At 41.5% G+C, this 24,158-nt stretch overlaps 1 protein-coding gene across 4 annotated transcripts in view; it reads right to left on the bottom strand.

The window, feature by feature from the left end:
• Positions 1-11,074, bottom strand: part of SPIN1 (spindlin 1) — a 56,828-nt gene extending 45,754 nt beyond the window's left edge. For 2 of the 4 annotated variants that reach the window (XM_084504759.1, XM_084504760.1), the window contains exon 1: positions 9,836-10,527. The gene's annotated coding sequence lies outside the window, so the exon portion shown is untranslated. The other 2 variants (XM_084504761.1, XM_084504758.1) reach the window with 2 other exon arrangements.
• Between the last annotated feature and the right edge of the window lie 13,084 nt (positions 11,075-24,158).

Genomic DNA, 24,158 nt, shown 5'->3' with positions numbered 1-24,158 from the left:
CAAAGTGCAAAAAAAAAAAAAAAAAAAGAAAAAAATGTCTCCTTACATGCCTGATTCAAAGAAAAACTTACAGACATGATTAGACAATTTAAATCATCAGCAGTCAGTTTTACCTTATCTTTGAAATGGAGAAAAAAGAAATGGGACTCCCGGAAAGTATCTCTTGTCTTTTATTTGCATCTTGAAAAAAAATAAGCAACTAGTCATGAACTGAATTTATCTTACCTATTTTCTTCACCTCCAGCCATTTTAACTTAGCCAAAAGCAGTTCTCATGCAAATACATTAAAGTAATTGTTTACATTGGAACAGTAAGTCACTTAAGTGAACGCATTTGCAGGTAAGAATGCCAAGACTCTTGCCACGGCAGCCAATGATATGTTATTTTTCAGACCAACTGCAGAATATTCACTTTGCTTCTATGGTGTTATTATAAATATCAACCTAAACAGATTATCAGCTTTAGAAGGTGAATAGCTGCAATGATTGTCAAACAATGATTGTCAAAGTTGTCATGTGTAGTAATGGTAAGGCACTGAAAACAAAATTCAGCATTATATTAGCAGCTACAGCTAAATACATTAGTTTTTGTGCGCGTTCTTCCTCCCAACCCTGATAAAATTGTAGGGTCAGGGAAAGAACAGCACTTTAAAATAAAAACTGTTACTTGTAGAAGAGCAGTAAAGCTGTAGAAAAAAAAAAAAAAAAGAAAAAGAAATCTCCAATACTGATTACTTAAATATTTAAATCAACACTGGATAAATGAGCAAAGGTATGATAAGAACTTACTAAATTGTTGATTATACTGTTTTATTTATTTTCTTTGTATGAAAGATGAGAACCCTCAGCATTAGAACACTACATGGTATTTTCTTTGTTTATATACAGATCTTTCAGATTTTTGGCAGAAAACACACCACATCCTGCAACGGTCGAAGCTGATAGGGAAGGACAGCTTGCAAAGAGGAAGATGGGAAACAATTCTGAAAGTAATGGTTTTCCCCAAAAGCAGTGAGGAAATCAAAACAGATCGAACCTCATACAGGTTAATTCTCATACTTTTTAATAGGCAGATAAATACACAAAGAGCTAGATCTGAAACTGCTACCTGCACACTCATTAAGCTAATTGGATCTTGAAGTATTTAAAAGGCTGTAGAAATGTTTCAAGTTGCTTTGTGAAAAGTCATTCACTGAACTGTGGAAGAAATGTATTTTAGAGAATACCTGCAAGAGTTTGCGTATATGACAGCTTTGCTCAGAAATTAGAAAAACTAATCTAAAAATCAAGGAATCCACTTAAACTCAGCTGTCAGAAACAGCCTGTAGCTCAGTCTACACCAACTACTCATCCCCCTTTCTAGAGGTGTCTCCCTCCCCTCCCAAAGCACATTATCTATTTCGTTGGGAATCAACACTCCCTTTGTGGCTTTTGGTAGAATTAGGTGCTTGTAAATGCTATCAAGAAGTTATTCACAAATGCAAGACACAATTCAATACAGAAGCAAGATAATTTTATTTGGGAATTGTATTTCAAAATGTTTTTAAAACTGGAAGTACTGCCTGTGAATAAATTTGCTTGGCTTTGAGGAACTGCCTTTACAGACAAGCAAAAACAGCTGCCTCCAACATTTAATTCTTGTCCTGTCATAGTAGAAAGGTGAAAAATGAGGGTAAGAAGGAAGTCAAGCCCCTAAAAACAAAGTGACTCTGAAGTACTCTTTATTCCCTACCATACCTTATTTGTCTCACAGAAAACATGCATTCCTTTCTTAGACTTGGATAATAAGCTCTCATTAAATATCCTGGCATTGAAATTACTTTACTGTGTATGTAATTACTTTATTGCACAAATGGAAAAGAAATGAGAAAGCACATTCATCAAGATAGGACTTCAGAGCAAGAACTTTCAGCTGCAGCAAAAGGTAGGTATAGATCTTTCTCTTCTTGTTAGCTTGGTAGTCTCTGCAGAAAGCTTTGTGTCTGACCTGAAATAGATTAACTAACAAACACATAATTATGCCTTTTTTCCTGAAATTTTACAACAGTCTAGGCATTGATAATAACAAAAAAACAAACAAACAAACAAAAAAAAAACACCTTTTTGTGCAATTTTTTGACCTTTAGTGCTTGAAATCAGATCAAATCTACACTACTATCTACTATCAGACATGGGGAGAAAGAAATCCAGAAAAGGAAAGACAGGAAAGACCAATGAAAACACCACCTCAAAAGGCAGGGTATCCATCCCCATAAAATCAAGACAGGCTTCCTAGAAACCTGTCCTGTAGATAAACAGGGTGCACACAAAAATAGGGAATTACTCCTCTGCCTTTCATGCTGATCCCTGCTGTGTGCCCACTCCACTCAAACATACTGTCTCCGAGCAACATAGTTAGAGGCCTAAGCATGACTAGAAACTAGGATGTTTACACACAAAGAATCTCACCCCACTACTTTTTCTCCTTCAGTTAACTTTTATACACCCAGGGAACAAAGATAAAAGAAACATCTCAAATGAATACATTTCATAGAATCACAGAATATCCTGAGTTGGAAGGGACCCACAAGGATCGAGTCCAGCTCCTGGCTCCACACAGGTCTACCCAAAAATTCAGACCATGTGACTAAGCGCACAGCCCAATCGATTTTTAAATTCAGACAGGCTTGGTACGGTGACTACTTCCCTGGGGAGCCTGTTCCAGTGTGCAACCACCCTCTCGGTGAAGAACCTCTTCCTGACGTCCAGCCTGAACCTCCCCTGCCGCAGCTTGACACCATTCCCGCAGGTCCCACCACTGGTCACTAAAAACAACAGATCAGTTCCTGCCCCTCCACTCCTCTTATTGAGCTGTAGACCACGACGAGGCCTCTACTCAGCCTCCTCTTTTCCAGGAGGAACAGGCCAAGTGACGCAAGCTGCTCCTCGTATGTCATCCTCTCTAGGCCTTTCACCATCTTTGGATCCCTCCTCTGGGCACTCTCCAACAGTTTCAACTTCCTTTTTGTACCGTGGTGCCCAGAACTGCACACAGTACTCGAGGTGAGGCCGCACCAGCGTAGAGTAGAGCAGGACAATCACTTCCCTCTCATATAAATCCTTCCTGCATGTACCCTAAAACTTTTATCTGTAATGCAATGAGTTTCCTTCATCATCCTGTCTCCATCATGTTTGCAGGAAGGTATTACTATTTTAAAGTGTATTAATAATGGATGCAAAGTAAAAGTCACATGTCCCTAGTGATATGAAAAAAAAATTGTCTCATGATCCTCTCTATACAAACCAATATAGGTAAAACAGAGAGTAGGAGTGAATCCCACCCCCAAACTTAAATTATTAGGCCAACACATGATCTGGAAAGTTGCTTTCCCTCTCTGCCTTAGAGCTAGCAACTAACAATACTCTTTTGTGTTTTTTTTTTTTTTTTTTTTTTTTTTTTTTTTTTAAAAAAAAGGAGGTGCGGAATACTGACAGGCATAATTCACCCCAAGATACACACTCCTGCAGTCAAGGGACTAAAAGAGACTTCTGTCCTTATTCACCCCTAGAAGACTTTTTCTCCTCCCTTCAGCAGCAGAGAGAGACTATGACCCTGAGGACAGCCCCTGAGAAAGCTCTATCTACCAACATGACATCAGGCACAAGCACCCAGTACTCTGGTTCATTGTCACATCAAATCCTTGCCTATTCCTTAACTCTAGAAGAACTTATGATAATGATTTTTTTTTTTTTGTTAATTATTTGAATCAGGGAATGACAGACTTTTCTGATAAGCTATTTTTTGAATATACTCTTGTCATAGCATTCAGTTTAACTGATCAAATCTCTCAAAGCTGCAGCTCCACTGATGGCAAAACAACCATTAACAAATTCGTGTGTCATTTTTCAAGATGAAGACAAAGATCTTCCAAAAGCAATTAATGAACAAGAAGTTATTATGCCCATTAATAAAGCTCCCTGCAACCGAAGGATTTTGAAAAGGTAGTAAATTAATCTCTAATGTATTTGCTCCCATTTTGATTTCACTTTGCTATTCATGTGACTGCATAAAAAACTATTACAGAAGACAATGGGCAAGCAACTGTCCAGAATTAGAGACATAGCCAACTGCCTTGTGAGTAGAAGATATAAATTACATGACCTACATCCTCCAAGCTTTATTTTCATTGTATCATTCCTACCAAAAAAGAAAAAAGAGTCTGTCTACCCTCCAAAGATTTTTACAATGAAAACTGGAGCATATAAATCGAAGACCAGTGACTAAGTTACAGACGCAAAGAAGAACAGGCACGATGTTCATCAGTATCTGATAGGTACGTATTATTGCTTACTGGAGACCTGAACACTGTGATGAACTTAAGCAGATGTTATGTTTTTCAAGGTATTTGAAAAAGTTGCCAAGAGAACTTAGCAGAAATGTCACCAAGGAAGTATTCCAGAATATGCTCTCTTCTATACTACTTAGCTCACAATACCTAAATTAAATCTAAAATGATAGAAACTTACATACTTAAAAACCTCAACAGCAAATATAAGATTATACCCCTTATTTAAGTTAATTTTTTCAACACACTGGTGAAGAATTTTGCATGGGGAACATACATACAAATGTAGTAAAATGGGTTTTGCAACACATAATTGTTTGATTTTAATAAATACCAGATGAGAAACCCAACAAATCTTCCAGTTTTCACCCACTGAGGGTAAGAGAACATGATCTAGTAAAATTCATTTTTAGATTTAAATTGGATTAATAAAGAAAAAAAAAGTAATCTGATTTTTTTGAAAGGGTGTCAAAGTGTATATAGGTGAAATTTTGCAGCCTTCAGGATGATCACCATAGATCATCTAGAACAGCTTTCTATGCTTCACAGCAAGTAAATTAACACTACCAAAAAGAAGTACTAAACCCCTACTTTTTTTTATTTAACAAATGACTGACCACATCTGTGCAGAGCAGTATCACATAGCAGCAGCACCAATGTTAGACATGAAACTACCAAGTAATGTTATACTTTACAATTCAGCAGAGTAATTTTAAAACAGGTGAAAGTCACAATCATTCTGTGTTCATTAATTGCTTTGCTATAACAGGCATCTAGGAAGGAAGGAAAAAAAAAAAGACAAGTAGCATAACATATAGGGAAAAAAAACAACACTGGAAGTACACATTCCCAGGGAACTGTTATCTTAACAGGCTACTCCCAAAGTTACATGGTTACTGTGTCAGGGTTACTCATGATACAAGACTACCTCTGAACAATTAGGAAAGCTCTTAAACCAAAAGGGTGAAAGACCCACCTCTGACCTTAAATGTAGCAACACATTTTACAAGTGCACTTTAATTCTCTAGCATTTTCAAACTTGGAGACACATGTGGTCTGAGACTTCACCAGATTGGCTCCGCAACAGTTTAACACTAAATCAAAGAAAGGAGAAAAAAAAAACAAAAAAAACAAAAAAAAAACCACAACTTGGGAAAAGGATCATGAATTGTTTTGTTACTGCACTCTACTATTACTAGTGATTGAACCCAAGGCCTTTCAATTGGGGTAGCTGGCACAGCCAAATGGGGACTACCAGCTAGCTGCAAGATGATCAAAAAGTAGTATACACATACAGCTGTGCGAGAAGTGAAAAAGGAAAAGAGAGATGCCTTCAAACACAGCAAGAGGGCTCAGCAACTGGTGACCATGATAAAAAAAATACTCTCCCTGTACAAGGCTACTGTTAGCAATGTCAGAATAAACACAAAATTAATAGAGAACACAGTAACGGAGTATTGCTCAAACTAACATCTGAAATGAAAAATCTAGAGCTCAACTGTCATTCTGTATAGGTTAATTATTTACTAGATCATTGAAATCCATACAGCTACTGTTAAAAGACTTATAATCTCTGACCACTATTTGTAGCTCAAGAACTTGAATATATTAAAGCATTCAACAGTAATGGGAACAAATGAACAGCAACAACAACAAAAAGCAATAACCAAGCAATCAAAAAAACCTATGAACTTGACCTTAACAAAAAGGCTATAATAACCTACCTACCTGTGCCTACAGCATATTATCAGTTACTGTTATTCCGTAGACAGAGCGCAAAAAAATAAAAAATAATCACAAAAGGTAGTCCAACCTCTCAAACACCTTGCAATAATGGCAAATATCCGAATACAATTAGCTAGTATTTAGTCACCACAGTTACTGACTACAACTTCTAACTCAGCAGTTTGTGGAAGCACAACAATAACATTTCCAAGTAAGCATGTCAAAACAGACCTCATGTAGCATGGTTTTACAGCAGTTTTACAACATGGTAACAAACAAAAAAGAAACACATACAGAAACCTAATAGCCAGAAACATGTACAGAAACCTAATAGCCAAACCAAAACACCTCCTAAATTCTGCTTGCCTTCAGCACATTCACATTTTACGCTATAATAGGAAGTAAAATCCAACCACTACCACACCCTGAAAGAACTGTTTGAATTAAATGTTTTCACCATCACTTGAAAACTGCTTTAATGATGTAGCCCTCTCTGTCACTAGAATCAACTGTTCATACATAACTGCAAGTTAGTTAACTACACTGTTTTGAGGAACTCAACACTTATCCATGTCATAGAGATACAGATGGAAGTGGTCTGAACATTTATACCACGTTCCAAATTCCTTTAAGTCATGTGGTATGCTGACATCTAAGTAGCATCTGCATAGCAAGTGGGACACATCTTGATATACAGAAAGTACTTACAAGGAAAACCAGTATCAAGAAACATCAGCATGTTTATGACTTCCAATCATAAAACTAACAAACTTGGGAGAGTAGTCAGGCAAGGAAAACGAGAAAAACAAACTATATAAATATATATATTAGTTTTTTGTATGTATAAATTCTCTCACACTGGATATGAGAAGCAAGCTATCTGATCATGTTAGAAAAGATAACCCTTCCATAACAATTAATTTTCTCCTTTGGTTCAGCTTCATTTAACAGCTTCTAAAGATTTTTATTTTTTTAATAATTCATCAAATAAGTTTTAAAGTCATTAAAAAAAAAAAAAAAAAAAAAAAAAAGAAAAGAAAAGCACATTCTGATGCCTTACCAGCAGGAAATCAAGTTTTACTTAATACCTGGGGGAAAAAGAGGGAAGCAAGCAGGGAAAAACAAAATGAAAGCACCAAAAGTTCACAGCAACAGACCTTAAAGTCTACAAAGACTGGCCTTTTCTTTTTGCTTCCTCAGAAATATACTCTTAGTGAGATTCTTTCCTTTGCTAAACACTAAGCAAATAAAGTGTTACATTAATAAAAACACTTTAAAGCAGTTATTGCATCAGTTGGATGTTTACAGATCTCAACATGTCAAAAAGTGAATCTTGGCAATGGATGACACGGGCTAAAAAGTCAATGGAAGAATACATGGATCAAAATAATACAGAGGAATTACTGAAGCATGAGATCAACTAGAAGTACTTGTTACCTTCAAGACTTTACATTTTAATTGGTAATTTCACAGAAACTGCATCACAATATATTTGATTCATTGAAAAATATTTATTGTAAAAAAAAAAAAAAAAAAAAAAAAAAAAAGACTATTCATTTCTACAGTAGCAAGCAAACTATAAAAGTTAACTGACTTTTTCCTCAGGTTTATTTCCCAATATGAACAACTGAACAGTTTTGGAAAAGAAGGTTTTACCGATACTTAGTTTTTAATTTGGCTAAAAATAGCCCAGTGTTACCCACAGTTACAAAAACACTGGAGTGTCCTCACTTAGAAGCACCAAACACACAAAGATTTGGCAAGTTATTGAACTAGATTGGCTCATCATGGGACACTTATTAAAGCAACAATATTGATTTTTGACCAGATCATCAACACAAAAAAGACAGAAGAAAAATCTTCCAGGTATCACACAAAAGAACAATTCCAATTTAGAGCAAAGATGTTATAAACAATATATAACTTCAATAAGGCTAACAAATCATAGCTGCGTTCTACAGAATAAAACAATTCGTAGCAAAACTAGAATGTACTAGAATAAGAAATGCAACTAAGTAGAATAAGAAATGCAACTAAGTGGTTCTTTGCAATCCATATCCATCCTTAAATGGGTGGGTTGTGGACAGCATATTTTTATTTTGTTCATTTTGTTCAGTAGCCTAAGGAACAGGCTTAAGTACCCAAAGGTCTATTCAGATCGAAGAGCTGCATACCTCAGTTTCCCTTTGGTACCATCTCACACTACTAGCAGAAGAGTGGTGACTCCAAAATATTTAGTGGCTATTGTAATGAACGACAGATTATTTACTGCTAGTACAGTATTCTAGTGGCTTTACCAAAATTCTTTTCTTGAACAGGTTGTTAAATGTAAAGAAGAGTAACTGACTGCCGTAGGAAACTAATGATATATCAAGTTACAGACTTCTGCTCAGACTTTTCCATCTGAGTATTACAGTTGGCTCAGGAGCCATGACGTAGATACACATTCCAAAATGATCTTGTAACTTGGATGACTCCACTCAAGTTTTACATTGTTGTAAACTCATTACTACAATTTATTTTCTACTCATGCCCGTTAATCAACACTTGCTAACATGGATAGAAAAAGCAGGTGAGAAGAGTCACAAAATTAAAAAGTATTTATATATATTACACTGTAACCCTAGAATTAAGTAACTATGTATCAGTTAAAAGCTGTATGACTATGCCATCCCAGTGCTTCTCTACTAGAAGCTTCCAAAGCCAAGTAGACAAAGACGACAGAGCTAGCTAGGACATTTGTTACTTTAGGGCACTGCTAAGGTATTAAGAGAAGCCGGGGCAATCCACATGCATATACTTTGAATAAATCCCATGCCTTCAACCTTTGAAGAATGAAACATTTACTGTGAGTGACAATAACACGTCTTGAAAGCAATAGGAGGCATCCACCTCTGCATCATCACCATTCTTCCCTACAGTTACATCCTAGATATAAATCTGTTCACAGTAGGTCATTTCAGATGTGCCCAGCAAACTACCTTATTTTGGTTTTAGGCCATAAGAAAGCAGTAAAATAAACAGTTTCCATCGAAGCCATAAGGGGGTGCTCTGAATAACTGAGGTTGGGAGGGGTATCGAACTGAACATTTGCCTTGCATTAGGAGAGGTCAGAAGCATGCTGTCTTGTTTTAGCTCAGGAGCTCAGTTAAGTCACGATGCCGTGCCTTTTGAACAAAAAAGGAAGCTGGAAGGCAGGAGTGCGCCTTTTAACAAAAAGGAAATGCTTCAGTTTGCTATTGTCATCACAAGGGCAAATTAATCTGTGATAAAAAACTAGCAGCACAAAGACCTGGCAAGCGTTAATTCCAGTTTTGTACCCCATGATCTGCCAGCTATTTGAGATATTGACAAGATGATACAGGGAATGCAACAGAACACAAAAAGCCTGTGCTGCGTTTTTTTTTTTGTTTTTGTTTTTTATCTGCACAATGCCTGTTCTGATCCAACTAGTTCAGCTCTTTTAAATGTGACTGTACCGAGTTGATACCTTACACTGAACTACACCCTGAAACGAAAGAAATGGCCCTAGATCATTCTGTAAGTGTAATACAGTATTTCGTCTGTGCCAGCACTTTGGTGCATCGGCCTCCCCCCACCCAAAAAGCGAAAATGATACGCACATTCCAATCGAGCCTCTCTCAGCGGGGCTCAACCAGCTCTCCCCCTCCCCTCCTGCCCTCCCCCCGGCCTTGCCAGGTTCCCAAACCCCTTCTGATTTTTAGGTTTCATTTTGTGGTAAACAGCAAAACGAAAGGAGAAAGCTCCCAAAGCGAGGATCCTTACCCTTGAAATCCCGCCATGCGCGCAATAAGGAGGGTGAATTGTTTTTCCTCCCTTTTTTTTTTTTTTTTTTGGATGGGAGACGAAGGAGAGGGGGGTGGGGAGGGGGAAGAAACAAAAGCCTAATCGGAGATGAGGCTAAGCGGCGGAGACAGAGGGAGAAGGCGGAGAGCCTGGTGGAGGAGCAGGGCGAGCGTCAGCCATGTTGTGTGTGTGTGTGTGTGTGTGTGTGTGTGTGTGTGCGCGTGTGTTGGTCCAGTATTTACAAACCTGCAGCTGCAGCAGCGCTCGGAGCGAGGGGAAGGAAGGGAGGGAGGGAGCAGGGCGAGGAAGAAGGGAGGGAGGGAGGAGAGCGCGAGAGGCACCGGGAGAGCGAGGGCAGGGAGGGAGGGAGGGAGGGAGGAGGGGAACAGCGGCAGCAGACAAAGGATCCCCGCACTCACTCACTCACTCACTCACACACACTCACACACCCGCTCGGGGCGCCTCGCCCCCGCTACCCCGGGGGCCGCAGCCGTGCGGGCGGCCCCTCGGCGGGCCCCAGCCCGGCGGTGCAGTGCAACGGCTGGGCGGCGGAGGGGAAGGGGAAGGGGAAGGGGAGGCAGTGCTGTGCTGTGCTGTGTTGGGGGGGGTGGGGGGTGCACAGCCCGCCCTCCCCGCCGCGGGGGCCGGGCGCCGAGCGGGGCCGCAGAGCACGGAAGGGTGGCGGTGGCGGCGGCGGGGCCGGGGGCGGAGCGGAGCGGGGAGGAGGGCAGGGTGCGGGCCGAGCACATCGCGGCGGCCCCGGGGGAGGGGAGGGGAAGGGGAGAGAGGGGAGGGGAGGGGAGGCCGGGCCGGGAGCGGCGGCGGCGGCGGCTCCCTCCCCGCACAGCGCCTCCCTCCGGCCCTGCCCGGTACTGGGCCCGGCCCCCCCCCACCGCCGCCGCCGCCGCCGCCTCCCCCCCCTCGCTCACCTGCCGCCGGGGCGGGCGGCCCGGGGGTGCCAGCGCTGCTGCAGCTGCCCCGCCGCGCCTCGCCGCGCCGCTCAGCTCAGCTCCTCCGCGGCGGCAGCGGGCTCGGCCGCTCCCCTTGTCTCGCCTGTCCCCCGCCGCCGCCGTCGCCGCCGCCGCCTCCTCCTGTTCGGCTCTGCCACATTTGGAGCCCCCCGCTGCCTACGCCAGCGCAGCCGGCAGGATAGAGGCCTGCTCACCTTCCTGCCAAATAGTGAGCCAACCGCAGCCGCCCGTTCAAAACAGGGCCGGGCCCCGCCCTCCGCCGCCCCTCCTCCCTCCCTCCCTCCCTCCCGGCCGCCCCGCCGGCGCGCAGGCGCACTGCGCCGACACAACTGCGACAGGAGCGCAGGGAGCGCGCCCCGCCCCGCCGCTGGCGGGCGCAGCGCGCATGCGCGGCCGCTTCGCCCACCGCCCCCTGATCCCCTGTTACTGGGCGCCTCCGCTCCCCCCCCCACCCAGCACCCGCTGCGCCCCCCGGGTGGGGGGGACGGTGCCGGGAGGAGGGCAAGGAGACCTCGGAAGGGCGAAGGCTGCGCTTGGAGTGAAGCTGCCTTCGTGTCGGAGGAGTGGTGGCATCGCTTCGTGGGATGGCGGAGCGGGTCCCTCGGCAGGGTGCCCTACAAGTGTCCTCCTCTGCTTCCACGCAGCAGGGAGGAAAACAGAGTGTGTGTGTGTGGAGCAGGGGTGCACCTCCAAAATCCCAGACAAACAGCAGCAAGAGCCTTAGGGACAACTTTCTTAACACAGTCTTCACTCATGACTCCCAGCTTAAGTTGATGCTCCCCACTTCTGTCTTCATTACACTGAAGGACAACACCTGAGATGGCAGCTGAGAGAAAACCTGTGGCAACTGTCAAGGCAGTTGTTTGGAAATTACCAGACAAGTCTCATCTACCGAACCATCAGTGTTAAATCCAGGGACATCTAGAATAGGTGCAGCAAGCTTCTCGTCTCTTACAGTGGCCATCATTTTCTAATTAAAGAAACGTGCACAGTCTTGAGAGAGTTAAATACAAGGAAGAAATACACTGAGACATACTAGAGGTTGGCACAGAATCACAGAACGGTTTAGGTTAAAAGGGACCTTAAAGATTACCCAGTTCCAATCCCCTGCCATGGGCGGGGATGCCACCCACTAAACCAGAATGATCAAAGCCCCATCCAGCGTGGCCTCAAATCACCTCCAGGGATGGGGCATCCACAGCATCTCTGGGCAACCCGTGCTGGTGCCTCACCACCATCTGAGTAAAGAATTTCTTCCTAATGTCTAATCTAAATCTACACTCTTTTAGTTTAAAGCCATTTTTCCTTGTCCTACCACTACAGTTGGTGACAAAGACTCCCTCCCCAGGTTTTCTGTGGGCCCTCTTTAGGTACTGGAAGACCACTATAAGGTCTCCTTGGAGCTGTCTTCTCCAGACGGAACAACCTCAATTCCCTCAGCCCTTCTTCATAAGAGAGGTGCTCTAGCCCTCTGATCATCTTCATGGCCCTCCTCTGGACTCATACAAATATTTGAGTGTTCTTGCGTTGAAGGCCCCAGAGAAGAATGCAGTTCTCCGGGTGGGGTCTCACAAGAGAAGAGAAGAGAGGGACAACCACCTCCCTTACCCTGCTGGCCATACTTTTGATGCAACCCAGGCTACAGTTGGCTTTCTGGGCAGCAGGTGGACATTGCTAGCTTGTGTTGAGCTTCTTGTCAACCAGCACCCCTTGGCCCTTCTCCTTAGAGCTGCCATTCTCCATTCTCCACCCAGCCTGTATTTGTGCTTGGGATTTATACAGGACCTTGCACTTGGCCCTGTTGAACCTCATGAGGTTTGCACAGGTCCACCCCTCAAGCCTGTCCAGGTCCCTCTGGATGGCATCCCTTCCCTCCAACATGTTGACTGCACCACACATCTTGGTGTCATCAGCAAACTTGCTGATGGTGCACTCAATCCCACTGTCAGATGAAACCATGCATAAGCATCTAATCATGGGCCAGAAAAAAAGAAGAATCACCTGTAGATGTTCTGGTAGAAAAGAGGATAAAAATTTAGATGGAGTGATGAAAATGAGTTGTGGTGTCATCAAATCGTAGTCCCTCAGGGTTTGCTACATTGTTCAAGCATGGAAGTCCATGAGCCATTCATAGCTTCAGACTAACAGAGAACAGAATGGGAAACATTGATGAGTAGGATGGTGTTCTCTGACAAATTAAATAATTGGTCCAACACTGAAAGCGGCTGAGCAGCTGAGGCATGGTCTGCCTCAACAAATGCAATGAGTGCTTTTTTTTCAGGGTAGGCCTTGGCAAGCATATCAGACACAATATGATTTTTTCTTTAAATCTTTGTAAGACAAAGAAAGTTTAATGCATCAACAGAACAATGAAGTATTGTTAGGTGTAGGTATGTAACTAGCAGAGACATGCAGTCAATGTACAAAAATGGAAAATTATTTTTGGAAATTATTTCAAGCAAGTCTATACATTTGGGATCTGTATAGTCAGTTGTAGCAATTGTGCAGGAAAAGATCCAAATTCCCAATCATAGTCTTTTTTTGAGTGAGAAAATAAAATATCAGACCATAACTGTTCAAGCATGTATATTTTGCTCAAAACAGGAGAATAAAGAATTTAGAGAGCTCTAGGGTAATTTCACAATTCTCTATTTCTTCAAAGACAGTATGTAATGGTTGGAATTCTTCTTGCAAAGGTTTCCCCCAGAATCTGGGAGATTATCCATTTATACCTTGTAGGAATAGAAATGTTGTTTTTGCAGAGTTACATTGTTTAGAAGGAGGGAATGTGGTACTGAGATATGCTTACAGTGATAAGAAAGCTTAGCAGGCGACCTTGTAAAATGCAGACAACCAGACTTTAGGACAATTAGGTGAAAATCACGGTGTCAAGTCAAGTCAGATAAGTGAAGAAACATTACTACTTCAAGCAGTAAAAATGTCAAAAGAAATTTGAAATTTAACAGGCCGGCAACTGAAGGCCATGCATTGTTTGTGAAGCATTAGATAGATTGTGAACCTGGATTACCCACTCAGTGGGGAAACAGGGGAGGGTCCTGCCATCAAAAGGTATATAAACTGTGTTTTGGAACTAGTAGGTGCACTCTCCTGCTTGTGGGGTGCCTGCCATTGCAATCGTGAATAAATTACTACTTCACTGAGATCCTCGCCTGAGCCTAAGTTATTGGCTACGGAGTGTTTCTCATACACCTTAAGGAAACTTTCAGCAAAGATAACTAAAGATACAGTTCTCCAAGACCATTAGAAAAAAAGTGTGAGTGTTTGTGTGGAAGAAAGGGGTTCATTCTCTTAGAACAGTGAGGTAAAGAGAATTACATACCTGTCTTGAGGTTTTGTGTGGGATGGAGTGCAATTCTCTGTTGTCTGGTTTGGATCTTCTTGCTTTCCTTCTATGCTTCTACTTATGCTTCCACAATGCTTCTGTCTTTCCTACATATAGACCCTATAGTTAAGTGAAACACCATCTTTTTTGATTTTCATGTATTGAGTCCGTAGCTTTAAAACTCTGAGGCAGTACAAACACAGAATAATAAGTTTTCTACTAATCCTGGATTGAGTCGGGGCAGTTGTAGTGGTCTTCTCCTGGGAAAAAAAGGGAGGTTCCAGAGAGCCATCACTTTGGGAAGCCACCTAGAGCAGGATCATCATGAGCCAGTAGCTCTTCTTCTCTCTTTTTGGGTACTGGGCATTGTCTACAGAATACTCTGTGTTTATGCCTGGAGGGAGAATTCATGGCCATGCATTCCCATGGCAGACCTATCAGTGGTCCTGAGCTGGCCAGAAAGTCTGTCCAATTGATTGAGAAGGCTTGAGATAGATTGCCCATCAAGGCCATTTACCCATTCTTTTGTATTGCTAACAGCTGCTGCCTGACTCATCCTTAAGCATGGCTGGGCAAACCTAAGTGTTTAACCCTTGCAGCTTTGGATGTGATGGGGATGTTCTGCTTCAGCCGGACTCAGACTGCGTGAGCTGGGATTGCTTGAGCACAAGCCTGGAGCCTGCATTACGCTCCCCGCACAGTCTTTGCTGGGCACCTTCCAGGGTGTTTTTCTAGAAGAACTGTGAGTGATTGCAAGTCAGTGTCTCAAGCTGTACAAGTTTTCATTTTGGTCCAACAAGCCATCCAAAATTTTGTGAGAACTGTGAGTATTTGAATTTGTTATTATGGGATGGAAAATGATTGAGAACATCTCTTATGGGAGAGCGACCAATTTAACAAGGTCTAACACTACTCATAATGCCTTGCTCCTGCCTACCTTAGCATTGATGCTAGAAATATATTGTTATGGAAATAAAGGGTGCTGTTTTTCAAATTGCTTTTACTGCTCTAACTATTGATATAAGATGGACTGAGTGAATATGGTTCACTTTGAGAACCTCTCTCTATGTTGAGACATATACCACATAAAATATGTGATAAGAATTGGTAAATTTGAAATTGGAGCTTAATAATGGCATACTGTTTAAATGGGGTTGTCAAATCGGAAATCCCATATGAATGTCAGAGTTATTACAGGAACAGCTGTTGAGAAATGCAACTATTTGTTTAATTTTCCTAGATTTAAATGACAATAATTGCCAGGAGCTCTGACACACAAAACTTTACCAACCTAGGCAATAGAGCAGTTATTCTTTACTAAATTGAATATACATGAAGATAGTTTGTGGGGTGTGGCAACAAAGAAGGATTGTTTCTCTAGCCTTTGAAGATCACAAACAACACCAGGACTCATGTTCATGACAACCTTCTGCATTCATACTTTTAGAGATGTTTATTTATTTGTTTGTATAGTGGTTCATCTCTCTAGAAAACATTGCTAAGCTCTACTTTGTTTGCAAACAGAAGTGGATTACAGGATAGACATTAAATAGTCGGCATCTGAAATTGAGATTATGAAAAATCAGTTGTTTTGTATCTGGATGTTAAGTAGCATTTATCAATGGGCTGCATTCAGTTAGAGATATCTCTGTCATGGTTGTTATTTGATCAGTTATACCACCTCTGTAAAAATTTGACCTATTCTAGCCGTTCCAGCCATGACAATGATTATAATCTTTAATATTTCCTGAGTTTGCATACTTAGTATAGCCGTATGTACAATACATGTATTTGCCAAATACTGAGTACTTGAAAGCAAAAACAATTCATGATTTTCTAGAATATTTTCCCACATCAGAAGTCTTCTACCAATATCGCACTGTCTGCTGTCTAGTTGATTTACAGCATCACTAGCAAACAAGCCTGCTCCATTAGGACCTATAAAGTTCTGCAAACCTCTTTTAAACTTGAATTTGTATGTTTCTAAATGCCTTGGCTTGTCCTGTTTTAGAGATACATTTAATTGGTGATGAAAGGATTAAACCCATGGAGAGTTTGATTTTTTTCTTCCCAATGCCAAAGTGTAATTCCCTTTCAGACTTTCTGTAAAGATAATTTACACTTCCCCAAAGTATTTGTAGGGGATAACTGACATCTTTACTGGATGTGGTTCCATTCAGTGGGATGAGCCAATGTGAGACTTTCTATTCAAATCTCTGTCTTTAATAGCCCAATTGAAGGACTTTGTCACACACTGCTATAGGGACAGACAGATTCTTTTAGGGATCCTCTGTAGAATGAGGACTGGCCACAGAGTTGTAGTTATGTGTAGAACATTACTACAGGTATGCTCTGCTGGGATAAAAACTCTCTGGACAGCCATGCCCAGAGAGTAGTGGTGAATGGAGTGAAATCCAGCTGGCGACTGGTCACCAGTGGTGTTCCCCAGGGGTCAGTGTTGGGGCCCATCCTCTCTAATATATTTTTTGATGATTTGAACGAGGGAATTGAGTGCACCTCACTAATACAGGACCTCAAGGCCCTGGAGCACATCCAAAGAAGGGCTACGAACCTGGTGAAGGGCCTGGAACACAAGTGCTGTGAGAAGCGGCTGAGGGAACTGGGCTTGTTTAGTCTGGAGAAGAGGAGTCTCAGGGAAGACCTTATTGCTGTCTACAACTGCCTGAAAGGAAGGTGTGGGGAGCTGGGGGTCGGCCTCTTCTCGCAGATAACTAGTGACAGGACTAGAGGAAATGGCCTCAAGTTATGCCAGGGGAGGTTTAGGCTGGAAATTAGGAGACATTTCTTCTCAGAAAGAGCAGTCACACATTGGAACAGGTTGCCCAGGGAAGTGGTGGAGTCACCATCCCTGGAGGTGTTTAAGGGAAGGTTGGATGTGGGGCTTAGGGACATGGTTTAGAGAGAGACATAGATGGTAGGGGGATATTTGGACCAGATGATTTTGGAGGTTTTTTCCAGCCTTAATGATTCTATGATTACATGAAAATTTTAGCAATCAGCATAGGTTATTATCTGTGATTTCTAGTAGTTAACATAGTTTATTTTTACACAGAATTTCTAATAATTGGCATAGCTTACCATTACGCAGAATTGCTAGCAACTAGTGTAATTCTCTTATTATCTAGAATTCTGAGATACTGGACTCTTCAGTCACCTGGACCCTCTGAAGACTCAGTCAAATTCTTAATGATCAGTGTGTGATCCAATAATCATAATCTATACCTAAATGAACATGAGTCACTCAGTTGATCCTTGGAGGAAGATAGCAATGGTGGAGGCATTCCTGACCACCAGGGAAACAAAGGTTTTTCTGTCCAGTAGCAGATCTGTTCCAAGTCCCACTTAGGATGTGCTGCTTCTTGATTTTGTATCTCAAATACTGTTACAATTCCCTGTTCCATAATGGGTGTCATCACACACTGGTGACCTAGTGCTCGGGCTTTGATATCACTGGTGGGCTGATGTTCTTATCACAGTGCCAAAAACTGGGAGAGAAAAGGGGGGTTATATGTGATCACCCCCCTTACAAGTTATGACAGCTTGCCTTACAAAATGGTGTTGGTTATGTTAACCATATTACGAAGGGCCAGAAGAGTGTACCAGTCACAGAAGTCCTTTCTGCAACAATTCAGCTAGTTTTAAGACAGGTGAGGGTGTCTGAACCAAAGTACAGTTCATCTCTTTTAAGACACAACCTGTCTCTTTTAAGACTTTAGGCCCTGTTACAAAAGCAAAACTAAAAGGAGAACTTGCAGCTCAAGCAATAGGTGACAGTGCTGCCTCATGCTTCTCAGTATAAACATCATAGGTGATGCTGACATCTGGGATTTTCCCTGCATAATTCCACAGTGGTTTACAAGACACAATAATTCCCTTCTGATCATCTATGAAAGTGTGTGTGCTATAATAAAAGCATAGCAAATCACCAGAGGCACATGGGACTATCAGGTCATCTGAGAGTATGGAAAGTATGAGAGGTCTATTCATTTGTTTCACTCATGCTGTTGCCTTTAAACCATTGCATATAAGAGTCCAATCCAATGTACTACTTTGTATAGCAACTCCAAACTGGTAAAGGCACAGGTCTTAGCTCCTCATCAGTTGTTTGGATGTTTTTGTCTGTTATTACTCTCATTGCATTTATCAACAGAATTAGTAAATATCACTGCATTTTTTTTTGTTTGTTTGTTTTTGTGAAGAGTAGAACTAGAGAAGGATGTTTTGGCCAAACCCTCACCCCCATGCCCCAGTAAAGGACAAAGTTGTAACAGAAGTGTTTGAAACTATTTACATTTTAATAGCTATTACCACACTGTGCAAAGATGAATTTTAAGTTACTCAAATCTGCTCAGGGAACTCACCTATGGGTGCTTATCTTTGGCAGATGAAGGTTCACTTTTTCATTTTTTCAACTGAGAAAAACGGAATTATTTCCTCCATAGCCTACCATGCTTACCCTGTGAAATTTCAGCCTGATAAACATCAGGACTAACCTCATCCACAAAGTAGACTGGTCCATCCCACTTACGTGTCAGAGAATGTTCACAGGGTATTATTTCCCATACATTACTGCCTCATTTACACCCCACATAACTGGTTTTCAGTCACATGCTAACCTTTCATCCATATCCATTTGGGCTTTCCCCAGTTGTCTTTCTACGTGTTGGTGATCCCTGGTTATTTCTATGTTTCTACCTACTCATCTGTAATTACTTTATGCTTGGGTCAGGTAACCCTATTCCAAAACATGAGGACCTAGGCATTCTCCTTTGCTGCCCCATCATAAATTAGGACTATAATCATGTGTTGCTTTAGATTCTCTCAGTTCCATGAAAATGATGGGGAGTTTCTCATCCTAATTCTTGCATTGCAGTTAGCTTTGCACTGTTTTTCTAAAGCTTCCTTAATTGTGTGGTTTACCTAAATGTGAAGATGTGGAGTGCCTGGCAGTGTAGAACCTCTGCTTTATTCCTAGGGCTTTGCACAGTTTGTATATAACTTTTCTGACAAAGGGGGTGCAGAGATCAAAATCTATTGTATGGGGCAGACTCAATTATAAAAAGATGTTAAAAAAAAACTTCGCAGTCATGGCTGCAGTGTTGGTTACTTAAAGGTTCTACTACAACCAAAATATATATGTTGTTTTGAACTGTCACTGGCAGAGGTACCCCAAAGTCAATCAGCTGACCATGGTCATTTAATATATCGGTGCTGGACTGGAACTTTTACTTCTGTGCAATCTGTGTTGGCCATAGACAAGAAAGTCAGTTGTCATACTAGCAGTATACATTCATTTTTATATTAGGCCTCCACCTAGTGTCATTCACTCTTCTTGTGGTGTAATAATTATTACTCTCCTTTATTGTGGTGAGTTGATCTGATTTATCTTTTCCTTCTTCAGCCAGTTCTTTAAACTCAGGATCCCTTTCCAAGAGGATGCTAAATTCCAACATGACTCTCCCAGTTCTGCCCTGAACACAAGTTGTGACAGCTGCAAGCAGGATAGTGCTCTGTGCTGTGCTCAGACTTGTATACAGCTTTCTTGGACATATTATTGACCCTATTTCTTATTTCCAGTGTGCTGTTTCAGTTTGCTATTCACTATGTTCAGGAGTGTGTGTGGTTCTGATAACTCCTGTTTTCATCTGGAAAAGATTAGCTGTTTGTTGCCATTCAGCTCTGTGCTACTGGCTTGCCATCTGAAGTCTCCAGATTCCTTGTTAATTGAACATGAAGGCCAGACTGTTGCCAGCTTTGATCTAGGCTGAGCCATAAAAACCACCAGAAGAACATTTGACAATTCAAATTCTCAAAACTTCCAGCAGTGCCTGTGGCTCTATGGTGGTTTTACCCTGCTGGACAGCTAAACTCCACCAAAACCGCTCTTTCACTCCTCCTCCTCAAAAAGATGGAAGAAGAAAGTATGATGGAAAGATAAAAAAGGATCACGGGTTGAGATAAGGGTAATTTAATTAAAGAGTAAAGGAGGGGCGGGGGAGTGGGGTGAAAGGCCATGTGGAAGCAAAGAGGGAAGAAAAAAAACAACTATTCTCTACTTTTCATCAACAAGCAATGCTTGGCCATGTCCTGGGAATCAGGGCTTCAATACACGTGTCATTTTTTTTGCGAGGACAGACATCTTCATAACAAGAACCTCCTCCTTCCCCTTTCCCACCTTTTAGTGCTGCGTGTGACCTCATATGGTATGAAATATCCCTTTCCAATCGCCCTCCACTAACCACCCATATAGGACTGTAGATTCCTGGGATGGAGTTTTGACTACAGCATTGATATTGCTGACATTATGATGAGCTAAAGCTACTGTCTGATGTACAGTTCTGATGTTGCTAACCTGACTCTCCTTGTTTTTACCTGACATTACTTACCTTAAAGGGGAATGTACAGTTTTCATCATCACTTTGGACCTTCCAATTACATAACTCCAATATTTCATACACCGTACTAGGATGAGGCAAACCTTTTCACATGAGCTGAACTTCTATTCATTTACATCCAAAGTCTGGATGCATAAGCCTTGACTTGCCTGTTTGAATTTGAGAATTGATGGCTCCAGTGCTTTCATAGGATCCAGGTAACTGGTGAAAAGGGGAGAGATGAGTCTGAGTGGGCTAATGCAGTAGCTCTTTGTAAATATATAAGTGCTTGACTCTGTTCCTTTTCCCACATCTTTTTACAATTTCTCTTGAGTTGCCACTGTAGAGCCATTTTTTTTTTTTTTTCTTTCTCCAAAGGGCTTTGTAATGTCTTGGGAAAAAGTAATTAGGCCTAAAAATGACCATAACGAGTGAATATTGGTTAGTGCAGAATTTTTGTAGTGTTTCCAATTTATGAACATCTAAGGACCAACTATTTTTCACCCAACAACATCTCTAAGTATTTGACTTAGTTTTGAACTAACTGAGCCTTTTGCCTTTTGATTTTAAGTCATATTTTAATTGAACAGGAAGTACTTCTTCTCTGTCTTCTCTGAGTTCTTTTGTTCTCTCCTTGGTGTGTGAGTGGATTAAAATGTCATTCACAAATGACATTACATACTGCTTGGGTTCTGATCACAATTTTTCTGACATATGTGATTACATGTGTATAGACAATACTGAAGGAAGACTAGTAACCTTGGGGGTGTGAGTGAATGCAAAAAGAAGTCCTGAAATGCAAAACTCACATTTGTAACAGAAAGCCTGCTGCAAGGGTACAAGGGTGTCTGTTACAGTAATAATTACTTTACAAAGACACTGCTGCAATTGCTGTCACAACTTCCTTTTATTTGGCAACTACAAGAGTTTCCAGAGTGTACAGGCAGTCAAAGCTCTTTAGACCAAGCTTCGAAGTCTGATCTCCTTTGTGCACAGGCCACAGAGGAACATTACAGATTGTCAACATCTCTATGAGAACACCTTGATGTACAAAATTTTCTATTACCTTAATTACTACCTCAGTCTCATCTCAGTATTTATATTTTTTTTCAAGTTGCATGATTGTAAACTTCAATCATTGTATCAGCTTTAATCCTACCACACTCCGTCTTGTTTTGTGTCCAAGTTTTCATGAAGTTACCTGCCCAAGCATCATCAGTTGTGGTTGCAATGGGTCCAACAATGGTAGTGCATTATGGCTATACACAACAGAAATGACTTGGTCCTTCCTCAAAATACCATTAAAAAGTATTTGACAAATCCACTGTAAGATAAGTTTGATACACCCCAAATTCTTCCTTTTGGGCTTTTGCTAATAGTGCTATATGTTATTCCCTTTAATTTGTCTGGTTGTAATGTGATGTTTTCCCAAACTGGGGCATCCAGATGGCCTCCATTTTAGCTACTTAAAAAGACCTGCTCTTGAGGTTTTCTGGCTTGAGTTTACCATAGACAGTGCAATAATGTTCACGGATGCTCCTGTGTCTGTTAAGAACCTGACACAGTGAAAACTCAGTAACCAAAGTTACTAAGCAAGTATTCTTTATTACAGCACTGGGTGTGTGGGGGATCACTCCGCCTAACACACACACCAAGGGTTACTGGCAGTGTGCTTATACTAGTGCCATATATATATATTCATTGCATTTCCCATATGTCTCTTGTGTATTCATCATGTCTCTGAAAAATCATTAACATAGGTTTCCATCCCTATTCACATGCATTCTGGAGATCTTGGGTGATTGTCCAGTGTACGCTGGTGGTCTTTTGATGATGGCCAGAAGTCTTCCTCACTACTAAACTTGTGACCTTTCCTTTCTTTGACAGGATTCAGCAGTCAAGCCAGTTCTTTCTGGTTCCATTATCTATGAATACAGTCTTTTACTCCCTTATCTTTGGCGTTGTCCTGTCATTGTGGTTAACATGCAGTTGTGTTAGCTAAGACCCACAGAATCAACATCCTTTACGTTGTTCCTTGTCTCAAACTAAGCCAATTTTCCCAGGTTCCTAATGGCCATTTTGACTGAGTATTTTCCTCAAGAATTCACTGGCAAAGGTATCAGGATTTGTAGTGATTTCTGGTGGAAGGTGCTCTAGTCCCTGCTTCATCTTTCCATCTCTGTGAAAGCTTCCATAAAAGTATCAATAGATTGGGTATAGTAGATCATTATATTCTCATAGAATGGTAGAAATACAAGGTTGGAAAGGACCTACAGGATCATCTAGTCCAACCATCCTCCTATCACCAACACTAAGCTACTAAATCATATCTCATAGCACCTTGTCCAAGCGCTTCTTGAAGTCTCCAAAAGCATTCAATTCCTTTCAGAGTAAATATCTGTAAATATAATAGTAAAGTAAATATAGAGTAAATACACAGATATTCTGTGTATTCCAGAGATTTTGTAAAGGGATTTCCATAGGCTGACTTGATCTGCATCTTTCAATGGCCTTGTTTTTCTTTATTGACATGGTTTTGGTTATAGGTTGGTCTCCTCTGGCTAAAGATTAGACTACTGTGGGTAGAAGTATTGAAGTTTGGGTTTTATGAAATCTTCTATCCTGTCCCTGAAGCTGAGTGAGGGCTATGATTAGAATAAATCACAGTTTGAACAGCTTCACAGTTTTTCCCCTGTGACTGACTATGCCTCCTGATGATTCCAGTGTGCTACGACAGTGCAATTACTCTCAAAAGAGAGGATTATGACTCTTAACTGGGAATAACGGGGATAAAATCTGTTTCATCCACCTGCTAAGGTTTATGTCTGGATTGGCTAAAGTTTGTAAGTCTTCCCTAAGCATACGTGTATCTGTGTTAAACAGACTTCCATTAGCCAAGTTGCATCTCCTCCATATGGATACATGCTCTGCTCTTGGTTGTACCAATTAGAGTATTCCTATAGGAAGGGCCTAAGCATTCTGCAATGGACCCTCATGGGGCTTCCACTGGATAATTTCCCATCGGACACTTGCTTTGCTATTTCCCATTATTCCAACCCTTTATGTCACTATAGTGCTAACTGGGTGAATTCTCCCCAGCTCAGGACTGGAAGGAACTTCTAGCAGTATGTCTTTGGGAGAAGGTTGACAAAGTCTGGAAAAAAAAAATTGACTAAGAAAGTTCAAGGTTTAGAAGAATATCAAAAATTCCTTCGGCCTTCACAACAGCTACTAACACTTCACAGAATCACAGAATCACAGAATTTCTTGGTTGGAAGAGACCTCAAGATCATCGAGTCCAACCTCTGACCTAACACTAACAGTCCCCACTAAACCATATCCCTAAGCTCTACATCTAAACGTCTTTTAAAGACTTCCAGGGATGGTGACTAAACCACTTCCCTGGGCAGCCTGTTCCAATGTCTAACAACCCTTTCAGTAAAGAAGTTCTTCCTAACATCTAACCTAAAACTCCCCTGGCTCAACTTAAGCCCATTCCCCCTCGTCCTGTCACCAGGCACGTGGGAGAACAGACCAACCCCCACCTCACTACAGCCTCCCTTGAGGTACCTATAGAGAGCGATAAGGTCACC

The sequence above is a fragment of the Aythya ferina genome (genome assembly GCF_964211825.1).
Source record: "Aythya ferina genome assembly, chromosome: Z".
In the NCBI taxonomy this organism is placed as follows: Eukaryota; Metazoa; Chordata; class Aves; order Anseriformes; family Anatidae; genus Aythya; species Aythya ferina.
This window is presented reverse-complemented; position numbering and strand designations above follow the sequence as displayed.